The following is a 26,589-nucleotide window of genomic DNA, read 5'->3' on the forward strand; positions in this document are numbered from 1 at the left end:
CAGGAGAGGAGGTGGCAGCGTGAAAATCCCACTTGAAAATATAAAGCACTGCTCCTCAGAAGAGTGGGGCATAATTATCTCCAGGCTTCTTCAGATTCCTCATCCATTCTGACGTCAGTGGTCTAAAATGCCACCTGAACTTGTCCTTTCCATTCTTAGCTATTTTCTGAGGAAACCAGCTCCACGCACATGGATGGTTAAGACCTGCTCTCCTCCTCCTCGCTGCCTCCTTTAGGGGCACTTGCCGCTGCCTGGGGACACTGCACTGATCCTCCAGAGCCTGTGCCTGTGGCTCTGTAACACACCCCTCGCACACTCACGGCTCTGGACTTCTGCTGTCCACTCTGCCTTGAGTATCCTTGCCTTTCACCAGCTGACTCACCAGTTTATCACGAGTCCTTTAAGACTTAGCTTAGGGACTGCCTCTTTTGATGACTTTTCTTTGCCTCACGGCTCCCCCTCTTCTTCCACAAACACTGACTAAACGCCCTGAATATGCCCGTCACAGCATGTCACGTGCAGGATGAGACATCTGCTGTGCATCTTCCCCTCTCACTCCACTGCTAAAGGGCCAACAGTACATCTTGCTCGTTGTTTCACTCCTCTAACACTCAACCCATGACTAAGGAACTAACTAGTACTGTAGTAGCCCTCTTAGTAACAATCAGGCAGGACCTTCTACAAGAAATCTGACACTCCAGCTTTTCTCTGATCTCACCTTTCACTCTGATTGAACTAAAGACTTATCTGTACATGTTTTACCAGGGAGACATCATTTAATCCAGAGATGTGTCATCACATACTCTTACATACTCTGCCATTTAAAAATTCTGCTCACGATGGGGGAAGGAGACAGGTGTGCTTTCTGACAGCCCCACTGTTCTTGCACTTCTAGTGGTCACTGGCTTCTCTCTCAGTGCCTTCCTTAAACCCTTCTTAACAAGGAAACAGGATAACAAAGTAATTAAGAGCCTGGTTACAGCCTATGTGTGAACAGAAACATAACCAAGGACATAGAGAATAGACTGGCGGTTGCCAAGGAGGAGGGGGTGGGAGAGGGTTGGATTGGGAGTTTGGGATTAGCAGATGCAAACTGGTGTATATACAGGATGGATAAACAAAAAGGTCCTACATGGGACTTCCCTGGTGGCGCAGTGGTTAAGAATACGCCTGCCAATGCAGGGGACATGGGTTCAAGCCCTGGTCCGGGAAGATCCCACATGCCAGAGAGCAACTAAGCCGGATGTCACAACTACTGAAGTCCACGCACCTAGAGCCCGTGCTCTGCAACAAGAGAAGCCACCACAATGAGAAGCATGTGCACCTCAACTAGAGGAAGCCCGCGTGCAGCAACAAAGGCCAAACACAGCCAAAAATACATACATACATACATACATACATACATTTATTTTAAAAGAGTGCATGTATTTAAAAAAACCCCAAAAAGGTCCTACTGTAGAGCACAGGGAACTATATTCTATATCCTGTGATAAACCGTAATGGAAAAGAATATAAAAAAGAATGTACATAAATGTGTAACTGAGTCACTTTCCTGTACAGCAGTAATTAACACAACACTGTAATTCAAGTGTATGTCAATAAAAAATAAAATTAAAAAAAATTGCCAGAAAAATAGTCACATAAGGGGAACTTCCCTGGTGGTCCAGTGGTTAAGACTTTGCCTTCCAATGGAGGGGGTGAGGGTTCAATCCCTGGTCGGGGAGCTAAGATCCCACATGCCTTGAGGCCAAAAAACCAAAATATAAAACAGAAGCAATACTGTAACAAATGCAATAAACACTTTAAAAATGGTTGACATCAGAAAAAATCTTTAAAGAAAAAATTCACATAAATCAGAAACAAATGAAAGATAATAAAGTCCATACATTAAAAAAAAAAAAAAGAGCATGGGTTCGGGTCACATTGCAACTTCCCACTTACTTATAGCTGTGCAATTCTGGGAAACTCACATGTCTCCTCAGACTGTTCATCTATAAAATGGGGATGGTAAGAGTTCCCTACCTCAGAGCGTTGCTGTAATCCATAAACACGGTTAAGTGCCTCGGTAAATGTTTGAGGCTCTCTGGTTATTATGAATTAAAATATGTCAATGGCTTCTGGCCGTGTGATTTATAATAGTTTGATGTTTAACCAAATGGTAAAAGTATTCCATTTATTATTCCCATCTCTTTTTAACCCTTAGCCTGCTTTGTTGTTTATGTTTTCTCCCACCACAGAGTGCTAGTTCCAGGAGAGTAAAGGCTTTATTTTGTTCACTGCTGAAAGCAACAGCACCCAGAGAAGTCCTGTACATATGAAGCCCTCAGTAAACACTAGCTGAATGAATGGTGCAAAGTGTTACAAGGAAAAGTACACCCAAACTTTCATTACAATAAAAAAGTATAGATAAAAAAATCTTTCTCTAATGGCTTCCAGTCAAGTAACTGAAAACACCAGATGCTATAATAAAAACATAAGTAATTTATTAAAATTTGAAGGCAAAAACATAATTTTAAAAGATTTAGACCTATGTTAGGCGTGATAGAGTATGGATGCTTTCTTGAAATTCACAATCAGATCCAAGAGTATCACTTTCAGACTGTTCTAGTAGACTGAGTTTACTTTTAGTTGTCTTTGATGAAACAGTCACTATTCTACTCTCTTTCTTAACAGAAATGTGTTTTTTCGAAGACTCACTTTTAATTGGTTTATTAACCAAAGAATTATTTTGCCCAATTCCTTTGCTTTTCTGCTTTACAGGTGAGTCAGAGCAGGAATGCAGGTCCTTCCCAGGTTGTTTCTTAGCAGAGTAGTTTTTGGTCTATTCACCTGCTTTGCTCATTTTCTCTGAAGAAGACCTGCTATTTCTAGATAATTCCTCGTCTTTTCTTTGACTTCCAGTTCCAGAAATGACGTCTGCTGAAGGAGAACATGTTCTAGCAATGAAATCTTCAAAAGACAACTGCCGCTGCTCTGTGACTGGGACCCCCAGGTTGTCTTTGGAAGTTTCTAAGGCCTCCTGAGTAGACGCTGGGACACGGAAGGAGTCGAGAGGCAAAGGAATCCTAGCATCACCTGTAATTTTCGGAAAGTGGAGGGGAAGACAAAAGACAAGACAAAAATTCAGTGATGAACAAAGCCAACCATTAAAAAGTAGAGTTCAAAACTTCAATGTTACTCTGTAATCTTATTATTAACACAGTCAATTGATTAATCAGAAGATTTCAGAGCCAGTTTTTTTTGTAATTATATCTTGCCAAGTGATTCTCAGCTTAACCTAGCTATAACCAAGGCTATGTCCGCTACGTTTTCAGACTTTGGTGATTGGGGTAGTTATTACCCATTTCCTTTCCCTCACTAAAAATAAAACCCTATTCTGTAAGATAATTAACTTCTTTTCTATCCTACAGGCACATGTAAACCGTATATAGTTTGTGACCAGACTGTGTTCTCAAGCTGTCAGTTCCCAAGACCACTCTGAGATTGGCTGATGGGGGCTCCAAGTAAGGCTAGAGGAAAAGCTGACAGGTTTTCCCCTCCCATTCCCATAACCAGGTGATTCACTCTAATATGTTACCTATTAGCTATGTCTGGATTACTTATTTTAAAAATTATATCAGTATGTGTACCTTCATTAGTGTTCCTTCATTGTAAGCTGACTGCATACAAATAGAAACCTAGATAAAAGATGAACAGAATAGACATTTATACAATTTAAAATCTGGAATATTTTCTCTAATGTCTTCTTTCTTCATTAAGGATAGTTTGCTTTAACTCATAAATTTTCTAAAGAACTTCCAGTCTCCTTATTTACAAAAGTACAGTATCATGAAATGGGCACACATTTACTAATCTCAGATTTGGAAAGGACTCCAGAGTCTTCTAGCTCCCGAGCATGTGAACCATTAGAGACTGATCATTATTGTTTTCTCCCTGACTTGGTCATTTCCTTTTTGCTAATCACTCTTAGAATCATTAAGTGCTGTTCTGTCCATTTACTTGGCTATTTTGCATTTGTTATGGGGCACCCTGTTTTGATTCTGATTTTCCTTCTTCAAGTGCCTTCTTTTCTTCTTTAGGTGGACTACTAACAGTACAATTCATCGGGGGACGACCTAGTAAATGAAAATCTGACTGATCTATACCAGCCATTGTGGCCAACTGCCCAAGCCTAGACGAGAGGAGGAAAGGAGAAAAGACAAAGGTTATTATAATCACAGAAGGGCAGTTTAGATTTCCCCAGACCTACAATCATGAAATACTTCTAAAATCTTTTTTTTTTTTTTTTTTTTTTTGTGGTACGCGGGCCTCTCATTCCTGTGGCCTCTCCCGTTGCGGAGCACAGGCTCCGGACGCGCAGGCTCAGCGGCCATGGCTCACAGGCCCAGCTGCTCCGCGCCATGCAGGATCCTCCCAGACTGGGGCACGAACCCGTAGCCCCTGCATCGGCAGGCGGACTCTCAACCACTCCGCCACCGGGGAAGCCCTACTTCTAAAATCTTAAAAGCCAACATCCTACTCCAGACTACAAGCCTCTCTCTCCCCCAAATCCTCAGCCCTTTCCAGATTCATCCTCTAGGAGACATCCCACTGTCTCACTAGCAGCTTCAATATGTACCATGCACCCTGTCCACTGCCTGTCACACCTCCATTCCCACACTTCTTTACCACCTTTCCTCCAGTTTCCAAGAATGTGTTTGTTCCTTCCTTCCCAACACCAACACCAATTCATTCACTGACAAAACACCACTCCATCAACTATCAATCTCCACTTCCCTCTTTCAGCAAAATTGCTCCCGGTTGAGAACCACTGACCTATATATCTCCCCTGCAGATTAATAATCATTTTTATGTCTAAGGCAAAGATAACTTTAATTCAAACTTATCAAACAAGCAAAATAAGTGAAAGATAGGAAAATTCGTATGCATTCCCGACTATTTTCAATGAAAACTGCCTTTAATTTAGTCTTTACAAAACAACTATACCTACTAATCACTCTGTCTACAGGTTACTCTTTTATAATGGGCTCCCCACTCTACCAAAGCAGGCTTCCCTATTTGCATTTCTTAAAAAATTTAATTCCTCATTTTAAAACGTCAACTATATTACCTATAATTACACTAAATTTGGCTAAATATAGCCACGTAAGTGATGAAAATTGCTCCAGTTCCTCAGCAAACTACCATTATAGTCGCAAAGAGAAGAATGCCATGAAGAGAAATGAACTAACCCAGCATCTTTAAGGAGAACCAGGAAAGCATGGAACTTCTGAAAAGAATTCTCAGTGCTGCCCAAAACACCTTCATCACCCAGGATCATGCTTGTCAATGAGTGGGCATGAAGGGCTTCAGACAAAGAGAAAGTTGAGTTTCTTAACTGGGCATTTTCATGTTCCAGCTATACAAGAAGACTGAAAACGTCTGACATGATTTTTTCTCATTGTCATCAAAAGTAGTCTTGCCTTGGGCTTCCCTGGTGGCACAGTGGTTGCGAGTCCGCCTGCCGATGCAGGGGACACGGGTTCGTGCCCCAGTCCGGGAAGATCCCACATGCTGCGTAGCGGCTGGGCCCGTGAGCCATGGCCGCTGAGCCTGCGCGTCTGGAGCCTGTGCTCCGCAACGGGAGAGGCCACAACAGTGAGAGGCTCACATACCGCAAAAAAAACCCCCCAAAAAACAAAAAACAAACAAACAAAAAGTAGTCTTGCCTAGTTTCAAGGAACAAAACTAAAACACTCAAAATGTAATTAATTTATAATTAATGTAACCCTCCGCCAGTAAAGACAGAGACCATATCACATAATAACCAAAACCCACAGGCACCCAACAAAGTTTCCTATATAACACTTAGGTGGTATATAAATAAACCAAAGTTACCGTTTTATTAATGATCTTTCACAAAAGATCACATTTCTAACTGGTTCAATTCATAATGGAGCCTCATTCCACATTAGAAAATGACCTGCTTTAAGTTTCCCTTAAATTAGAAAGTGAATTATAGAATCTGATTTGAACAAAACATATTACAACTCTGCTGAATGTTAAGAATTAACTTTAGTGAGTAAAATATCTAATGCTTACGTTTAAAAGTCCTAAATCATACCCAACCCAATTTATTAAATGTACGATCACCAGTATTTTCTTTGGCTTCTTGAAAATATTCACCCCCGTGCACTCTTCCCCTTCCGCTCATCATCTACGCACTTAAAACCCCCTGTAAGCTCAACTCTCGTATTTCTCAGAAAGGCCGTTAATGTTCATGATGCCCCTTTTGCCTTACATGAGCAGGTGCTCAACGTTTATTGAATGAGTGTCTGCCAATCCAATGGATGCACTTTCAAAAATTCCTCCCTACACTCACCCTGTGATAAATATTTAGATAGAACTTTTTAGATTATGCCCTGCTTTCATGCACATTACCTAATGTAATTCTCATAGTATATATTTTTATCTTTCATTGCATTCTTGGAAGTTTTCCAATATCTTAAATTTATTTAAATGATTCACTTTCCTAATTCATTGCCAGGAGAGTCTCATCATGTCTTTTATGTTACTGTATATACAATATATGCACAGAAAGTGCCTTCTTGAATCAAAGAATCATGAACAGGAAATAAGCTAATGTCATATAAAAGCACACACACACACACACACACACATACACAAAACCAGATTTTCACATCTTTAAAAACATGCTTTCTGGAATATAGATCATATGATCACTAAATACCAGTAAATGCAAAAGTCCATATGATACAACCAATTTGCATCATATTACAGTTTTAAAGCTTACAAAATATGTGTATATGGCTTAAAATCAAATCAAAATAAAACCAAAACACTCAAAAGCAGATGAAACGTGTTTACCTCACTGACTCGTCTATCAGCCTTCAGTCTTATTACTCTTTCCTCCTTTAACTGCTTTAGGCACTCCTCCAGGGTTTCCTAAACAAACAGAGTCAATATTATAAGTAATTCATAGTATAATATCCAAAAGCCTTTCCAGCTATTGGTCTCATCAGGATTTAGGGGCAGAGCCAGAAGTGAACTCAGATTTTAGTCTGCTACTGGTCATAGCATACCATGCCAGTGAAATGAATGATCAAAATCTATCAAATTTGCAAAGATTTATTTAAATTCCACTCTTTCCAACATAAATCTGTGGCAGCCCACCATAAAAGGCATATGCATATAACATAGTAAGTCAGAAATAAGAAGTTACAACCAAGAAAGAAAAATTCTATTTTTCTTTGTGGGTCTCTTTATAGCAGGAAGTCCTATTAACGAACCTACTTAGCATACCTGAACTGCGTAATTGCAGATTCAAAAGCATGTTTTAAAAAAGTAATCACTTTTAAAGCAATTTACAGTCAAGCACTGTTCCTGGAGTTCCCTGGGTATTAAATAATCGAATCATCAAAACCCTAAGAGGGGGCTTCCCTACTGGCACAGTGGTTAAGAATCCGCCTGCCAGTGCAGGGGACACGGGTTCGAGCCCTAGTCCAGGAAGAACCCACATGCCGCAGAGCAACTAAGCCTGTGCGTCACGACTACTGAGCCTACGCTCTAGAACCCACGTGCCACAACTACTGAAGCCTGCGCGCCTAGAGCCTGTGCTCCGCAATAAGAGAAGCCACCGCACCGCAATGAAGAGTAGCACCCCGCTCGACGCAACTGGAGAAAGCTGGCCAGCAGCAACGAAGACCCAATGCAGCCAAAAATAAATTTATAAAACAAAAAACCCTACGAGGAAAGAACGATCACTAACTCCATGTTATTTTACAGATGAGGGAAACAGAGGCAGAGAAGTAGAGTAAGTAGAGCAGCACAGCCAAGGTCACACCACTAAGTAGCAGAGCCACACTGTGGACTCAGGAAGCTGGCTGCCATTCCTGCTCACGGAGGTGGTAGTCTTCCCTTCACCAAGGTCACTGAAATAAAATGAACACTGATAAACTATCTTAGGAGTTTTAGGAACTAAGACACTTCGGTCCTTGAAGTGGGGACACTGCTTGCAATAGGCAGAATTCTGACAGAGCCCCCAAGATGACCACTTACTCAAGTACACAAACCTTCACCTTCCACTTATCCAATCAAACTCTAAATGTAGGTGCTGTAGTGAAGGGATTTTGCACATGGAATTAAGGTTCAAAATCAGTTGATCTTTTAAGATAGGGAGATTATTTTAGGTGGATGTGGCCTACTCAGGCACCCCATGAAAAGGACCTGAACTCTTCCTGAATTGAAGTACAAAAGGGACAAGAGGGAGACTCTCCATTGCTGGCTCTGAAGAAGTCCAATGCTGCGGCAGGGAAGGCAAGCGAGAGGCCTCTAGGAGCTGAAACTCTGCCCCGACTGACAGCCAGCAAGGAAATGGGGACCTCTGTCCTGCAACTGCAGAATCTGAATTATGCCAACAAGCCGGAAGAAGCCTGTAGGCATTCTTTCCCAGAGCCTCTGGACGCTAACACAGCCAGACTGACATCTTGATTTCACCTCTGCGGCCCACACAAACTATGGTGAACATCCAACGTTTGGGGCTCAATATCTTACACTTAAACTTCACGTGCTTTAACACTCTCAGGAGGGAACCCACATGTTCCCGTGTGTATCTGAGCAGGAAGCCCAGTCACGCTGTGCCTGGACTTCTGACCTACAGAACTCTGAGCTAGTCAAATAGGTATTGTTTTCAGTCAGTAAGAGTGTAGTAAAAGAATTAATATTCTACTCAACCTCCAGGTTCGTGAACAAAATAAATGATTGTCATTGTTTTAGGCCACTGTTTTGGGGTGGTTTCTTATGCAGTGATAAACAATCATAATACCTATACTTATGAAAACAGTAAGGTATATTTATACATGTTAACTGCTTTGAACAATCACTTAAAGAATGAGGAACTCTATTACCTGCCATCATTGGGAGAGGAGCTGGTATCACTTTCTGGACAGTAGCTTTTGGTACCTAACAACGATCCTACATCAGGAGTTTACCCTAAGGAAATCAAAGATGTGGGCAAAGATTTATCTACCAACATGATGTCATAAGATTGTTGATAACCAAACCCTAGAAGAAAGCTAAGAGCCTCCGAATTGGGACTGGTTTAAATAAAAACAGCTCATCGTCTGAAGGAATGCGCTATGAAGCCACTAAGAATGACAAGAGGTCTCAACCAGAGTTCATGAATGGGCTTCAGGAGTGCTACATTCAAAATGTATCTGTGCGTTTTTCCTGGGAGATGATGCATAAGCTTAATCAAATTCTCTGATGTAGAAGAGTAGTTAGTGACATGGCAAAATATTTCGGATACTTTTTTAAGACAAAAGAGCAGATTAGGTGTGTGTACATGCAGAGGTGGCTTTTATTTCCTTCAAGAAGTTGTTCATTGTTTTCAAACATTTGCTCAATGAACATATATTTTTATATTCAGAACATGTTTAAAAAATTGAGAGTCTAAGAACTTCAAATTCTTTAATGTTTCATTACTAAAGCCAGTCAAGTTTTCAATGGGGAAAAAGGGAAAAAAATTGCAAAATTCCTCTACTTGTTTTTTTTCTTTTTTTTTGGTGGTACGCGGGCCTCTCACTGTTGTGGCCTTTCCCATTGCAGAGCACAGGCTCCAGATGCGCAGGCTCAGCAGCCATGGCTCACGGGCCCAGCCGCTCCGCTGCATGTGGGATCCTCCCGGACCGGGGCATGAACCCGTGTCCCCTGCACCGGCAGGCGGACTCTCAACCACTGCGCCACCAGGGAAGCCCCCCCTCTACTTTTAATATAATGGTTTAATCAATCTTCTAAAACTGATTTCAAAGAAATTCTAAACAAATAAACAAAAAAACAAAAAACCCTCAGCATGGTCAGAGGAAAGTAGACTAAAATTCCTGACTGGTTCTAAATAGCACATCAAAGTGCAATTACATGCAACAGTTTCTCCCTCTAATGGAGGGAATTAGAACACAGTGTTCAATTTTTGTGAAAAAGTGTACCCTCCTCCTACAAAGTATTCACAATTCATGTCCCTTACATGGAAATATGGAACCAAAAACGTTAGAAAGTAAAATTGTTTGATATTCTATTACTTAAGTAAGACTAATGATAAGGCTTTGGAATAATTTTCCTTCCTGCCATCTGCTCTCCTTCCTCCCTTCTGTACACTGGCTAGGGTGATTTTTCTGGGACAAAGCTCCCATCATATTGGATATCAAATTTTATGTTCAACTTTTCTCCATTTAACATTGAAATCAATCATTTCTCATATAATCAGGGGATTCATAACCTTGATTTTTTGTGTGGGCTACAAAATATTCCACTGAGTGGGTTTACTGGTTAACCATTTTACACACTTAAATTCTTTCCAACTTTTCAATATTATCAGACAAAATAACCGTTTTTATGCATGAAGGCTTTTTTCCATATTGAGAATAACATTCTTACAATAAATCCATAAAAATGAGTTTGAGATCAAAGCAAATGAACATTTTTAAGGCTCTGAGGTACCTATCTCCAGACTTCTTTCCAAAAGATTTCTGAGATTTTACACTGCCATCAGCGATGTATCACTTGGTATATAACCTCTACTAAAACTGTTGGCTTACTTCCTCACTTAGAGTGCAAGTTATTTGAAGATAGGGGGTGTATTTTATTAAGTGTTTATCCCCAGCACCTGTGCCTAGCACAACGTAGACGGTCAATAAATAATTGCTTAATAAGGAAAATCCCTGCCACACACGTACATATAAGATGTACGTGTGTGAAAGACAGACTGTGTGTTTTTCTCTAACTGGATAGATGAAAACTTGTCATCTTCTTTAATGTGCAATTTTTTTGCTTATAATTAGTCATTACATTTCTCTTTTAGATTATATTGTAAATATTCAGATTCTCTGAGGCAAATGGGCCTGGCACTACCCATTAGCTACATAACCTTGGACAAGTTCTATAACTCTAGGCCTCAACTTCCTCATCTATAAAATGGAGATAAGCTCCCATATTACAGAGCTCTTGTGAGAATTACATGAGTTAAAACACATATAAAATTAGAAGAGTGCTTGGTACATAGAATATGTGCAATTAATGCTGAATGAATGAACATGCGAATGCAAACAGTAGTGAAGGGCTTAAAATGAAACGGTCTCAGCCCACTCCCACATCCAGCACTCAAGAAGCGACTGATTCTTTACGCAGTTTTTAATTGTAAAATACGATATGTGTACTGAGAAGTGCACAGAACAAAACTGTCAATGTGACAAATAAAAAGAGAATACTTACATAAGCACTACTCGAATCTGTCAGCATCGCAAAAACCCCCCATATCCTTTTCTCATCACAAGCTCCTTCCCTCTTCCCGGTTAAACACCAACCTCACTTCTTGACAGTCATTTCCTTTAACCTGCATGCATCCCTAACAAAAGAGTTTAGTTGTGTCAACATCTAACTTTATGTACAGGATCATAGTATATGAAGTCTTTTCTATCTTATTTCTTTCTCTCAACCTTGGTTTAAAAAATTCATCCACATTGCTGCCTGTAGCTCTAGTTCATTCAATTTTATTGCTGGATAGTTTTCCCACTGTACAAATACACATCATTTATTTAATTTTTGACTCTTAATGGACATTTGGTTTGTTTTCAGTTTGTGCTAATGCAAATCATGGACAGGAATCCTGCTGTACCCATTATTCTGGTGCATTTACATAGGGCAGGGGTGAGGGCTGCTGGCTCACAGGCTATTTATATACCTTCAGTTGATGGAGAGGGCTAAATGCTTTCCAAAGTAGTTGTGTCGATTTATACTCCAGTATAAACAGGGTAGAAGATTCCCATAGTACTTCAGGTCTACAATACCTGATACTACCAGACTTTTTATTTATGTATTTGTCAATCTGATTGACATGTAGTTTCCTTGGTTTTGACTCACTTTTCACTTATTACTTAATGAAGTCGTACACTTTTCTGTGTTTACTGGCTGTATGGATTTCCTTTTTTATGAGGTTTACGTCAAATATTGTTATTTTTTATTATTTTATTATTATTATTTACTTGTGGCTGTATTGGGTCTTCGTTGCTGCGTGCAGGTTTTCGCTAGTTGCGGCGAGCGGGGGCTACTCTTCATTGCGGTGGCTTCTCTTGTTATGAAGCACAGGATCTAGGCGCGCAGGCTTCAGTAGTTGTGGCACATGGGCTCAGTAGTTGTGGCTCACGGGCTCTAGAGCACAGGCTCCATAGTTCTGGTGCACGGGCTTCGCTGCTCCGTGGCATGTGGGATCTTCCCGGACAAGGGCTCGAACCCGTGTCCCCTGCCTTGGGAGGCAGTTTCTTAACCACTGCGCCATCAGGGAGGTCCAACTATTGTTATTTTGAATTCTTCTCCATTTCCAAGTAATACTCTTCCATGACTATTTTCTCACTAAATTGGAGGCATTATCTGTTCACTTTCTAACTTACTAATAAGTAAGGGTTTAGTTCCTCTACACTCTTTCCTATGTCCACACTGCTCAGTAAAGTTATGTCAGCATGAGTTATTCCACCGCTCATGATCTCTTTGACTTGTAGTGATATACTTAGAAACCTACATTGTTGATCAACTAGAAACTCTCTCAACGTCACGCTTTGTAAAATGAGGACATTCATACCATCTTCCCTTTTTTCTACCTCCTGTCTACCTTCCAAACCTAGCTGTTACGTTGTCAAAGTTGAAATTTATATTCTGTTCTATGTGCAGTTAAGTCTTCTGTTATTTGAGAGTCAGTACGGAGTAAGGTTTAAGAGAACAGGCAGAGAGCCTAAACTCAAAGCCTCGATCCAACCTTAAATTAGGTACAGCCTGGGCAAGTTCCTTCCCTGTATTAGCTTCCTGTTCTCAAAAGTGGGAATGATATTAGCACCAACCTCATAACGCTATTCAGAGGATTAAATGAGTTAATATATGCAAAAACACTTAGAGACTAATATATACTAAGTACATACTAGTACACAATACATTTCAGTACATACCAAGTTAATACTAACACATACTAAGTATAGTTTACATTAGATATTTGTGATTACATGCACGTTGACAATAAAAGCTGCAAACCAAGACAGTATTGCCATTATTACAATGAAATTATTATTGCCCACTGCAGATGTACTGTGTGTCTGTGTATAGACTACAGCTCGTTCCATACTGTGCCAGTGTCACTGCCCTTGTGCAGGGTGACCACATACCCCAAGCCGCCTTGGGCTGTTCCAGTTTATACCTGTTGTCCTGATGTTACAGCATTAGAGTGCCTCCTTACACTATTGAAGTGTAAGGAGTTTGGACAAGTTCTGGTTTGGACAACAAATTAGATACGTGGTCATTACCCCTGTGTGTCACTGAAAAGGGGGCCATCTACAGTGTCAAGTTGAAGTGGATTCTTCCCTTCCTCACCAATAGTAGCTTAAAAATCAACCATAGTTTAGTGTGCTTCAGGTTTATGTCCGTATAGCCTTTTCTCCTCTGGAGTCCAAGTTCCTTCTCCTCTTCCTCTCCCTCCTCCCTTCCAACAGTGCCTAACACCTAGTAAGTACAATATGCCTCAAGGTGTTTCTAAGCTCTCAATCACACAATCAATAGAAGCCTCTCCACTCTAGACTAGCTGCAATCTGCACTGAATCCCCTATTACCTTCCTTCTTGGTTTATTGCCTCATTTGGCTGGATTATGTCTATAAATAGCTTAAGGTGTAGCACAGGAGGTCAATTTTTCAAATTTCTTTGGGTACAAAATATCTTCTTCAGCCTCCACTTATGACTCATAGTTTGGCTGGATACAAACCCCTAGGGTGAAAATTATGTGCCTGAAAAACTTTGGAGGTATCTTTCTAATGCCTTCCAGGATCCATGGTGCTCATGACAAGTATGATAAAGTCAGGTTTTAACCTTTTTTTTTAGGTGACCAGTATTTTTCTCTCTGGAATGGATGTATCCTCTCAGTATTTTATTCTAATTTATTTTTTCAGTATTTTAAAGTTTCACAATGAAGGGTGCCTAGGTATGAGTCTATTCTTGCTCATCTTGCATAACTATTTTCAATCTGAGGCCTGATGTCTACTTTCAGCTGTGGGGAATTTTGTTGCCCTTTGACAGCTTCCCTCCATTTTTTTTCTGGGTCTGGAGTTTCTAATAGTAACATGTGGGATCTCCCAGATGCAGCCTCTCTAACATATTTCTATCACATTTTCCATTGTATCTTTCTTTTTTATATACTGAGAAATTTTTTAAATTCCTACTGAATTTATTTCAGCAACCATATTTTCATTTCCAGGAGAACTCTCTTGCTTTCTGACCATTCTCCTTTTCATTAATACCCTAGTCTTATTTTATAGTTGCTAGCTCTTTTTAAACCTCTCTCAGGATACTAATTAGGGTTTTTTCTTAAATTATTCTGTTCCCTAAATTGTCCCTGGTCCTACTAGGATATGTTTGCACTCTTTCCCCCTCTCTCATGTTGTAAGCTTTACTCAACTAACAGGCAAATGACAGTTATTTTCTATTTAAGAATGAGCGCAGAAAGCTCCCTGAACTCAACGATTGATTGGCTTCTTATGCAGGAAGAAGCGGGGAGTAACTGTAACAGGATCTCCCCCAAACACAGTTTTCTAGGGTGTAAAAACTCATACGAGCTGCCCCAGTTCTCGCCAGTTTCACTGTTTTCAAAATGAAAGCATCTCATTTCAGGAGCGTGAGGGCGGGGCTGGGAGTCCACTCCCCCAAACACATCCCTTCAATGAGCTCCCCTATCTCAGTCACACTTTTAACTAACTCCACCCTCTCTCCTACATGCGCACCTGAGCATGGGGCTACTTTTTCAGGTGGGGTCAGAATCCTCCTCAGTTGCACGTGGTCCCTGTGCATATTCTAGGTGATGCTTTTCCTCTGTTCTACTGCTTCAGTTTCACACTCTTCCACCTGTCTTCTGTCTTTCAAAACTATGTTGAAATCTCTTGATTGTTGTGGGCATATATACTTAAACACTTTGATACCATCATTGTAGTGCCCTGTCAAAACAGAGAAGAGCTAAAAGGGTTCTCAGTGCATTCTGAATCTGCTATTCTGTGGTCCCAGTGTTTAAACTTCTTGGACTTCCCCAGTGTCTATTACTGCTTTTACAAATACAATCTCGTGGTCTATTCGTGAAGGAAATGAATACACCACATCTAAAATAACAAAGAATGGGGGTTAGATGCTCTAGGATCTTGTCATACTCTGCCATTTACTAATAAACCACTTACGTTCTACAAATTGTAGGTGCTCATTTATAAAACGAAAGGGAGTAACTCTACATGAACTATAGACTTCTCCTACTCTAACATTTCATAATTTTCTAAGTTCTTTTCTTAAATTTTCTCTATATTATCATTAATTTTAATTAAAAAATAAAAATCTAACTTTCTCTTTTGAAAATCAAAGAGTAATTCCCGTAGTCCTACAATAATGGGATAATCAGTTCTGAAACCTGTCAAGTGTCATGTTTCATATGAAGAGAAAGTCATATTAAATAATTTTAAAAAATTAAACATGGACTTTGTAGCACAAAGACAAGGTCCCCCCCAAATGGTGTTCCTTTATTTACTAGAAATGTTCAGCTCTGCATTAAAGTTGAAATAAAATAAATATATTAATATTGAGGTGCAAAAATTTCTTATAAAAATCAATTTTTCTTTTCTGTCCATACAAACAAAAGTATGGAATGACATTAGAGGTCAGGTTTATTTGGTAATAGAATGTAGCTTCTTGATATTTTTGATTTTAGGAAAGGAGAATATCAACATCAAAACTTTTTTCAACTTTACTTTTATTTAAAATGAGGCCATATTTTCCTCTTATAAAAAGAGAGTTCAGGGCTTCCCTGGTGGCGCAGTGGTTGAGAGTCCGCCTGCCGATGCAGGGGACACGGGTTCGTGCCCCGGTCTGGGAAGATCCCACATGCCGCGGAGCGGCTGGGCCCGTGAGCCATGGCCGCTGGGCCTGTGCGTCCGGAGCCTGTGCTCCGCAACGGGAGAGGCCACAACAGTGAGAGGCCCACATAACGAAAAAAAAAAAAAAAAAAAAAAAAAAAAAAAAAAAAAAAAAAAAAGAGAGTTCAACTAGAACTGTCCATTTTCTCATCTGTAGAACAAGAGCACTGAATCAGCTGACTGTATTCAATCAGAACTCAATTTCCTTATCTTATGATCACTAAGCTTCTCCCTAAATCTAATATACTAAGGTTCTAAGGAAAGGAAAATATATTACTAACGACATGTTTTGATTTTAGTTTCTTAGAGTTCAAATGTCCACCATTCACCTTGGTCTAAGCTTAAGGAACCATTCAAGGGGATACAATGCAGGTGGGAGGAGAAAACAGAACCCTCACACAAGCTGTGCTGTGTTGCAATCAGCCTTCCGTTTGAAAAATAATCTTCTCTATAGCTTTAAAGTGATAACTCTGTACCTGCAATGCTTCTTGTTTCAAACGGATTTTCTCTGGCTCTTCCTGAACACGTTCTGAGGAATCATCGACCTCTTCGATTTCTGAGGAGGAAGGACTCTCTACTGTCACAGTCACAGGAAATTCTGATGGACCTGAGTGTCACAAGAAGAAGATAGGAAACCACAGAGTTGTTAAACTAAAGTGCAAAAAAAGAAGACAAGATTGTATAAAAAACAACACAAGCCAGATACCAAATATCCAAATATTAGAGGACACTTAACAAAAGTGATCTGAGGTATCATTATTTATAAATGTCTCTCACTGCTCTTTAGTGTAAAACAGGCAATGACTAAGTAAAAGTACAGTAACTTATTTTTGCTATGTTACTGTACAGACCTCTGTTGTACGTGGTTAGGATTAGTAATGGGAATTGCCGATATTATTTTATTAAGTTTCTTTCACAGAAGCCAAGTGAAGATCCAAGGTAAACATTTTTTCTCAGATCAACTTTATACTGCAAATGAAAAATTTATTCTTCACCATCAGACAAAAACAGTCTGGAAGAAAATGTAGTTTTTCAGAGGAAAATACATCAGTAAAGGGACTGATGAATAATCAGAAAGTCAACATATCTAAGCTGTGAATAATAGACATTAGAATTTTAAAAAATAAATCACATACACATACACAACCAAAACTGACCCATCAAAAATTTCATCTTCTCACCACCCTTAAGCCAAAACTAGGGCAACAATTCTCCCAGCAAGCTTCACTGCCACTGCAATGTTGTTCAATAGGGCATTTCCAAACATTTAAAAACTGACCTGGCCACAACCCCATAAAAGTCTACAGATCATAAAGAACTGTGCTGGGATTACATAACCACGCAGAAGACAAGTCACTAGGACATAATTTTGACAACAAGCAGCAAACCCTGCAGCATAGGAAAACCCTAACAGGAGAACAAGGTGCACACCCCTCTCTCTGGGAATGCAAGGCCAGGACTGACACCCAAGATGCTCTTCTCTCAACCTCAGCAGTGGTGCCATTCACAGAGCAACTATGCAGTCTCCCAAGACCACTGGGAAGGAGAATCTGATACTGACAGTATTAGCTTGCCACGAGGCCATAAGCGAGGGAATGTCTGTGGCCTTGCTGAGAGAAGAGGTTTGGGAGATGTTGCTTTATATTGGCTTTCAGATCAGGAATTTGTACATATAGCCCGCAAACAACGTTTCTTGAAAACATGTGAACATTCTTGAGTATGACAGCTCCATGTGAGGGGTCAGAAATGGCAGTCAAGTTCGTTTCACTGGGTAACAGCTGATTTGCGGACTGGAAAACAGGCTTCCTTGTTTACAGACATAGCCACAAGGCTGCCAGTTGTGTGCCAAATCCACACAACTACACAGTTGCATTGGGAGAGCGACCAAACATGTTTTACATGGATTTATTTCAGAGAGGGAAATGCTTCTTGTAAGGCTCTGTCAGTTTAAAAAGCAAGAAGAATGACCATCCACCTTTCCCAATTCAAGCCCTATATATCGTAAATATGATAGCTACACACCACCAACTGATTACATACATCAGGAGCTTTGATGAATGGAAAGCCCCTAAAGAGATATCAACAAAACGAAGTTAGATCTTCATGTAAATACATCACCAGTTAAACCCAGTTAATACAACTATTTAGTATTATGTACAGTATCCATACAGAATTGTGTATAAAAATAAATAAGCTCAAAACAAGGACCTGGAGGGCTCTGCTACGGAGAAAACAGAACAGAGTTCAGCCTACTGGCTTGGTAATAACTCTCTGAACTGCTGAGAGGCCCCTTCAGCTCCTATGTTCAGGATGGTTGAGATTTCAGTCTCTCTTCTTTAAATGGTGATATTAATCGTTCTCTAATTTACCCCCCTGTGTGACGAGGATGGACCTGCGATTAAGTGTCTCAGGAAGAAGACAGGAAACCACAGAGCTGTGAAACTCAAGTGCAAACACTGGGGATTCAACACTATAGTTTATGCAACAGCAATTCACATTACCATTTGCAAAAAAGTAGTCGGTTGTCCAGTGGGGATTAGAAACATCCATTTAACATGAGCAACTGAACAGATATTTTACACAGTAACTACTTCAAGTACTATTTAAAATCAATTCTTTGTTTTCTTAAGCAATTGTTAATCCCCAATTTCGTGATTACTGCCAAGTAAGTCACCTGAAGATCATCTAGAGCCATCTATTTCACTTAGCAAGCCTAAAGCTATAATTCAACCATTTTATTTACTGTTCTGTGACAAAAATTACTATGAACAGCTATCCCCTGGATAAGAAATCAGCTAATGCTAGTTTGACTCACTAAATCTGATTTACTGAGTTAATAAGCCAGTTGATTTAGAATAGGTCTCATGCATATTTTTCATCCATTCTGCATTAAACTATTTCCCATGCCTAAAATGTCTTTTTTCCCATTCGTACGTATCCAAATTCCTACTTCTGTGCTGTAGGGCTTCGCTCAACTACACCTGCCTTTAATCAAACTTTTCTCACATGCACAATTGGTGATCATTTTAGTCTCCTCAAGACTCCCACGGAGTTACCTCTGTTGTGACACTTGAGAAACAACTTGAAACTCCCAATTACTTTTAATTTTTCTTCCTTAGAGGGCTCATTAGGCAGAAGCCATGTGAGTTACCTTTTTTCCTCTACACAAAGCACCAGAGACCACCCACATAATACAAGGTCCAAAATAAAGAACTCTAAATGACTGAAAAAGACAGGGAATGCAAACAGGTTACCTGTTGCTTTTTGCACTTTCTGCAGGACACAATGGCCGGAAACCAGACACTCCAGGTGGTAGCGGTTCAGGAGGGCAACATTCTTTACCAGCAGAGTGTTTCCTTCCATTACTTACAGGCTTCTTTGAGGCCAAGACTACGTTTGACAAAGCATGAAAAGAAGGAATCAAGATGCACCAAAGGTCTACAGAGCAACTGTCACACGTGCACACGTCGAAAGGAATCAAAAAGGCACTTGACAATGATGCCAAGCCCATTAAAAAGATCGGTTTTGTACAAAGATTGTACATAAGCCAGCATTTTTAAAAAATATAAGTTCTCTACAGTAACAAGTTCTTTTAACTAAAACAAAAGTATTGAGATGTGCAGAAATGCAAAAATAAAGTTTAAAAAAAAATCCCAAAGTATGATACATTTTATGTATCATGCAGAAACACTCCAGTTTCCTGAATCTTAGAACACCTTTGGCATTTCAGAATCTCAAGGACACAGAAACACAGATATACCCATGACTTCTGCCAAACAGAATCTTCAGAAGTAGACCAAAAGTTAAATTGAAGATGAATTTTTCTATGTAAAAACAATACAAGTTATAAGGCTGCAAGTTGCTGGGGGGTAGGTGAGTCAATTTCACCCTCCTATAAGCCTGTCAACCTTCACTGCTCCTTTGATTTCATATAGAAAACACACAAAAAAACAAATGAAACCCACTGGATGAAAGAGTGAAATGTGGAGACTTACCCTATATTTCAGTAGTAAAGAGGCAAGTATCTTTATATGAAACATTTGGTTGCAAACACTAGACCTACGTGTTAATATTTTACTTAGAACAAGCCATATATTAAAATTCACATTTAAATATTTAATTTGAATTTACTGAAAACAAACATCATAGGTTAAAATGGTTATATTTATCCTTCAAAGCTACTATATTTTGTTATTTTATTTATTTATTTTAATAGATCTTGATTGGAGTATAATTGCTTCACAATTCTGTGTTAGTTTCTGTTACACAACAAAGCGAATCAGCCATATGCATACACATGTCCCCATATCCCACCCTCTTGAGCCTCCCTCCCACCCTCCCTATCCCACCCCTCTAGGTCATCGCAAAGCACCAGGCTGATCTCCCTGTGCTATGCTGCTGCTTTCTACTATATTTTAGCAGCATTAGGATGCAGGGTAAAATGGAGTGTATGCGGTAATACAGGACAAATATTTCATAGAGTGTAGCTTATTGATAATCACCACACGATCCTCTGTGATTTACATGCCTCTTAAAAATATATAGGAGCTCAGTTCATTTTGTGCTATTTTATTGTGTTTTTTAACTTAATTGCCATCAAAAAAAATGTTTGTATGCATATGGTTTGTATGTGTATACCCTTCCTTTACTTTCAGAAACTAATGCAAATACATTTGTATTAAAATTTTTTTAAATTACACTTTTCTTGTTAGGAGATTAAAAAATTTCTAATAAAAGTTCCCATCTTTTATTAGGCATACATAAGTACAATATAAATGTGACACAATTCACACCATTATTTCACCCCTATACTCACCTGGATCTAGGTATATACCCAGATACTGATTTGGCTTACCTCTATGTCTCCAAATAACTGAGGCAAATACAAAAAAAAGCCCAAGAAATAAAATTACTCTTAAAACAGCTCAATGAGCTTGTATACTTCAGTTACATTTCCACTTTGTTTAATCATGCTAACTAAAAAAAAATGTTTAACTGTTCTCATTCCGTGATGCCCTATTATTCTGTACAAATTTTACAGAATTCCTAATATGTTTGACATATACATGTTTTATTTATATATATTTCCATTTCTAATATCATAGCAAAAGTCAATGTAGCTATTTTAAGAATGCTTTACATATGATATAAATTTTTAATAATATCTAATTAGTGTGATATCACAAATCTTAACTTCTTTGAATGTACTATTTGATTATTAAAATATCACTCTCTTGAAATAACAATTGGCAGACGATCATAAGCTTTTTTTTGACTTCATAAACACTCTTAACAACTTATTTAATACACTATTGTCCAAGCAAGTTGATGAATAGAGAATCAAAAACATACAACTTTAAGTAGAAAAAAAAAGCTGTATTTATGAAGATGTTTACAATAGTTTATTTGAGGTTATTTCCAATTTTTCACCAATTTAAAAAATTGACCTACTCAATGAAACCTTGTGAATGCAATGTTAAAGTATAACTATGAATCACAGAATTTAAATTTAGTATGAAAAGAATGGCAAATTATATTGAAGCTATGTGGAATTATGTTTATAGACAGCAGAAAGAGAAAATTAAAATGTAAATATTGCTTGATAGGATAATGGGATTAGAGGTGGTCTTTTAAATTTTTCATTTTTATGCTAATACAATACCTTTATAAAACCCAAAAATCTTCAAACAACACATTTTTTAAAAATTGTGGTAAACGACACAAAACAGAAAATTTATAATTTTAACCATTTTAAAGTGGACCGTTCAGTGATATGAAGTCAACAAAGTTTTAAAACTTTCAGAGGGCACCTGAATAAAAGATGTGCTGTCCACTGGTGATTTTAATGTATCTGGTATATAACTAAAGTCACCACAAAACTCTTTCTGGGAAATTGGCAGATCATAAACATAAAAAATTTATTTTGCTTTTTATTAAACCTTATTGTTTTGCTGTTTCAAAATTCAAATTTACTCACAAGAAAGAGTCAGTTTCATATTACATTTGGTTTCACAAATGCTGCTCCTGCTATTCATTCTTATCACCAAAAAAAAAAGACTATTTGTGACTAACGATAATATGTTACAGAAAATAAAAAGTTAAAAGGTTTTCAGTCTGCATATCTGGGAACCTAAATTAAAGCATTACACAACATTTTCAAAAACAGAAAAGCCATTTGATTTGACTAAAATCTTAGTTTTAAGATGGCAGAAAGTACCTTGATAATTTTCTTTTAAGAAAGAAAGAAAACCAAGCCATTAAAGAGAAATTCTTCCGAGAGAACTGAAACATGTTATATACCTCTGACTTGGCACTCCTTCCATCTGGAGAACTTTTTTGGTAACTGTTTTCATCACAGAATGATCTAAAGTAAAATGAATTGAAATTACAGTAATTATTTTCCAATGAGTGGCTATTTCCATTTAAAACCAAAAGCCAACTAATTATTGCTTTTCCCATACATTTAAATATGAAATCTACATTATATAATTATACACTTATTTCCCCCTTTGTGTATTCTAATTTCTTCCTCAGAAACCTAAGATGCCATCTTGCAGACTGCCCACAGTGGCTACTATTTTGGCAGCAGCAAAGGTCAACTTTAAACATTTTTGCATCTAAAGTGGCTTTGGATACCTTTGGATACAAAGTACAGTCTGAGCACCGTCCAGACGCTTAGATACCTAAAGAGCATCTAAGATATCAAACCAGGGCATCCAAGATAACAAACCAAGTCCTGATATTCCCTCAAAAGCTGCTCCTCCCATCAGCCCCCTTCTTCTAAGTGATACTACCCAGTTGCACACATAATCATCAACGACTTGTCTCCTTGGTACTATTTCCTTCATACCTCACATCTATCTGCAGGTCTTGATAGCTACACCCTCAAAACACAACCTGAATTCAACCACTTTTCACTTGCTGCAAACTTCCAACCTAACCAAGGCCATAAACATCTCTTATTTGGAGCACTGTGATAGTCTCCTAACTGGTCTCCCTGTTCCTCTTCTTTTTTTTTTTTTTTATTGTGGTACACGGGCCTCTCACTGTTGTGGCCTCTCCCGTTGCGGAGCACAGGCTCCGGACGCGCAGGCTCAGCGGCCATGGCTCACGGGCCCAGTTGCTCCGCGGCATGTGGGATCTTCCCGGACCGGGGCACGAACCCGCGTCCCCTGCATCAGCAGGCGGATTCTCAACCACTGCGCCACCAGGGAAGCCCCCTGTTCCTCTTCTTGATCCTCCCAAGTCCCTTCTCTATACCAGGTCACCTTATTCAGATACGATTTGGATCATGCCTTGTTCCAGTTCAAACCCCTCTACTCATTTAGAATAATCCACATCTTTACTCTGGCCTTCAGGACTTTACAAGAGCAGACCCCTGGCTAGCTCCTTGACCTCATGTCATACCACACTCTTCTTCACTCGGTACTCTGCCCAGATTGGCCTCCTTGCTTTTCCTTAAATACTCTATCCACCTACATGCCTACATACTCATTGCCTCCTTGTCCTGGAATGTGCTTACTCCACATCTTCCATGGCTTGCTCCTCTCTTCATTCAGGTCTCCGTTCAAATGCCCCTTCTCCACTGAAGCTGTCCCCTAACAAACCTATCCAATGGAGTCCTACCTGCTCTCCCTCACTCTCCTTACATTAAGATATTTTTGCACTTCCTACTCTCTAAAATTATATTACTTCTCTGTTTACTCATTTCTATCGGATCTCCTTCACTAGAATGTAAGCTCCATGAGGGCAAGACTTTTGTCTGTCTGGTTCACTGCTTTATCCCTAGTCCCTAAACCCGTATCTGGCACACAGAAGATGATTACAAAATTACTTGTGAATCTGACAAATGAATAAAGTACTCCTGGCAAGAATTCAGAGGTTGCACAGGAAAGAAATAATGCTCTTGGTGGAAGCAGGCTTAGTATCTAGGTTCACCTCTATTCAGAGTAGAGATAAGAAAAATTTACAAGTATAATTCACTTTAATTAGTACATTAGCTGCTAAAAACATAAGGGAAGTGCAACACTAGAAAAGTACAGTTGAAGCTTGAACAACATGGGCTTGAACCTCGCGGGTCCACTGACACACGCATATTTTTCAGTACATATGTACTATCGTCCTACATGATCCAAGGTTGGTTGAATCCACAGATGTGGAACCACTGACTATAAACTTATACCCAGATCTTCAACTGCGTAGGAGTCGACACCCCTAACCCCACGTTGTTCAAGGGCCAACTGGATATGATGAGGAAAGTTAAACACATTAAGTTTTAAAAAACTGTCAATACCTGAACAAATTCTTTTTGTTTTGCTATGTGTTCATCAATTTAAAAAAAGTGACCACATACCAACAAGCAGATTTTTTCTTATATCCAGAACGAGCAGAGTTCTGTTGGTTTCAAGGGCCTTTAGTAAAGCCTTTGCTCCTTCACTGGTGAGGCCGCACTGCTGCAGGTCAAGTGCTTTCGATGAAACACAAAAGGTCACTTGCTAACTCTACAGATTTAACATATAGACAACTCTCATTTTCTCACGTGTGGAAGAGTCCTGCACAAGACAAGTCATGGCAGGTTTGTAATTTGGGGTATGGAAAAAAACAGAAACATATACGCACACACATAATGCATAATCCAATTTAAAAACCTCTTCTTGGATGTGCAATGATAACCCTGGCTTTAGTACCAATAAATCATACAACATATTTTACAATTACAGAACTGAAGAATAACTGTATATAACCTATGAGCAAAAAGCATCACAAAATGTATCTCAGTTCATAATTAGCAAGGGCGGCAGGGGCATGTAAACCTCACAAGCAAAACCTGGTGGAGCTCAGAAATGCACTGCATTCTTTTGATCATGATCTTCAGCTCCAAATCACACTTGAAACTAGTTCAAAGGGGAAAACAAAATAGAAGAAATGTAATAACTGTTAGTTTTAGAGGAAAAAAAGACAAGTCTAAGAGGATACAAATAATAAAAACTTTCAACAATGTGTGAATAGAGAATACATACTAAAAACCTATCATGAAAGTATGATGGTCAAGAACCCTCGCAGTAAAAGGTCAGACAAAAACCAGAAAAACTGATCATGAATTCTAGTAGTTCTGGGGCTGAACAACCTATTCATTTAAACCAAAGGGATCATCACTAAAGCACAAGTATTAAAAACGATTACATGAAAGGAAACCGTCATGAGTCTTTCGTTTAAGTGTTGTGTGGACCATCACATTAAAATAACTGGAGTCTTTCAACACCCCCATGACACACAGAAATAGCAAGTCAGACATACGGATCTGACAGGATGTGATACAACCCTTACAAACTCTCACTACAGAAGAATGGACACAGGGTATAATTAGCCAAATAGCCAAATTAATACAAACAGCCAGTAAACTGCACCAGTCAATCAAATGAATACAAAATAAAACAAAATGTGGTTATTCTCCTATCAGATGAAGCCAAGATTCTGTAAGAAAAGCCTTTAAATAATGTCTATACCCTTTGGATCCAACAATTCTCTTTCTAAGAATTTAACCCAAAGAAATAGTCAGAGATATAGGTAAGGATATATATCAGAGTACTATTTGTAACTGAAAAACTGGACAAAGCTTATATACAAGAATGGATAAGCTATGTGCACTGTGGCATATTCATATAATGGAATACTGAACAATCACAAAAAAATGATGTAGGAGATGAAAATTTACTGACTTGCTAAAATGCTCATACTAAATTAATTGAAAAAAGTTATAAAATTTGGAGTAATCCCACTTGCATAGAAAATGGAGAGGTACTCATTTTTGTAGTTTTACATTTTTTTACAAGTGCTACAGGCCAGTGTTTGTGAGAGGCAGGCTTCACATCTACTGTTGGGGTGGACTACAAATTGGCATAGCCTTTCTGGGTGGTAATTTGGCCATGTGTATCAAATGTCTTAAAAATATGTCACAGTCATTCCACTTGTAGTACCTTATTCTACAGAAGTAATCCCGATGGACACAGAGATGTATATACAACGTATTCACATTGTTTCTGACAGGGAAAAGCAAACTGTCTAAATAGAATTGCAAAGAATTGATTAAACTATGGGACATCAATACGACGCAATACTACATGATACATCATTAAGTGAAAAAAGCAGGAATATGAAATAGCAAGTATACTACAATTCTACTTTTGTAATCCCTAAGTGTACATATGTATTTCTAGAAAAAAAAAGAAAGTATATACACCAAAATGAACAGTGATTATATCTGGGTATTAAAATTATAGGTAATTGTTCTCTTGTTACTCTGTATTTTCTATAAAGGATATATGCAACTCTTAGAGAAAGTTTAAAAGCAAAATAAAAGCTATCAGTACAATGAGGCTTTAAAAAAATCCTATCACAATAGTATCATGCCAAAAGCTAAGCATATTTCATATTAAAAATTCAATATTTTCAATTTTAGAATTTCCCTCTAAGCCATAAATCCTCACTAAGAGATTCTGCCAAAGCACTTGCACCCAGGTCACCAATGAGCGTGTTGCAGTTCAGAGTGATGCGCCTCAAACCAGCCATGCAGTCAAGATCAGGTCTCCTGGAATGAAGACTCTCAGCCCAGGT

At 38.9% G+C, this 26,589-nt stretch overlaps 1 protein-coding gene and 1 pseudogene across 2 annotated transcripts in view; one reads left to right on the forward strand and one right to left on the reverse strand.

Annotated features, from left to right (window-relative positions):
- Positions 1 to 26,589, forward strand: part of LOC307055622 (BCL-6 corepressor-like) — a 792,095-nt gene that overhangs the window by 709,802 nt on the left and 55,704 nt on the right.
- On the reverse strand, positions 2,462 to 26,544 carry LOC307056602 (centrosomal protein of 78 kDa-like; annotated as a pseudogene). The gene is made up of 10 exons: positions 26,463 to 26,544; positions 24,329 to 24,442; positions 19,230 to 19,365; positions 17,994 to 18,043; positions 16,452 to 16,582; positions 6,868 to 6,945; positions 5,232 to 5,398; positions 4,000 to 4,171; positions 3,630 to 3,677; positions 2,462 to 3,091 (listed from the first exon to the last, which is right to left on the reverse strand). The product of its transcript is annotated as a centrosomal protein of 78 kDa-like (transcript).

Source organism: Hyperoodon ampullatus, assembly GCF_949752795.1.
Source record: "Hyperoodon ampullatus genome assembly, chromosome: 7".
Classification (NCBI taxonomy): domain Eukaryota; kingdom Metazoa; phylum Chordata; class Mammalia; order Artiodactyla; family Ziphiidae; genus Hyperoodon; species Hyperoodon ampullatus.